Source organism: Monodelphis domestica, chromosome 2 (genome assembly GCF_027887165.1).
Source record: "Monodelphis domestica isolate mMonDom1 chromosome 2, mMonDom1.pri, whole genome shotgun sequence".
In the NCBI taxonomy this organism is placed as follows: Eukaryota; Metazoa; Chordata; class Mammalia; order Didelphimorphia; family Didelphidae; genus Monodelphis; species Monodelphis domestica.
In genome coordinates, this window is record NC_077228.1 from 215,043,126 (window position 1) to 215,043,721 (window position 596).

The 596-nt window shown below is 38.4% G+C and overlaps 1 non-coding gene across 1 annotated transcript; it reads right to left on the reverse strand.

Moving 5' to 3' along the window:
• Positions 1-268: 268 nt before the first annotated feature.
• LOC130457702 (U6 spliceosomal RNA) lies at positions 269-373 on the reverse strand. Its single transcript, XR_008916989.1, has one exon. It is a non-coding gene; the product is annotated as a U6 spliceosomal RNA (small nuclear RNA).
• Between the last annotated feature and the right edge of the window lie 223 nt (positions 374-596).

The following is a 596-nucleotide window of genomic DNA, read 5'->3' on the forward strand; positions in this document are numbered from 1 at the left end:
GATTATAGACTTAAAAAAAAGATATTGGAGATAATCTAGTTCAAAACCCATTTTACAGATGAGGAAAATGAGATTTAGAAAAATTAAGTACCTTGTCCATATAGTAATACTCAGATGCTATCCCCTGCCAACTGAATCCCCATCCCAAGCTCATTCCTCTCTCTGTTCCCCACCTGTGTTACTCCCACTCCCTTCTGGACAAATAACATCACAATGTCTTTCCTCAAACCATTCCCCTAATAATAATAGCTCACATTGATATAGTTTTTTTAATATAAAATGCTTCAGGAATCTGTGTGTCATCTTTGCACAGGGGTCATGTTAATGTTCTCTATATCGTTCCAATTTTAGTATATGGGCTGCCAAGGCGGGCTTTTATAAAGTGTTTTAAGGTTTGTTGATTTCTTTACATGTGTTGCTTGTCTGATCCTCTCCACAGCCCTGGGAAGTAGATGCTATAATTATCCTCATTCTACAGATGTGGAAATTGAAGTTAGGAGGGATTAAATGGCTTGCCCAGAGTCACACTGGGAAGGAAGTATTTGAGCAGATTTGAACTCGGATCTTCCTAATTCTAGACATCTAGGTGGAGCAGT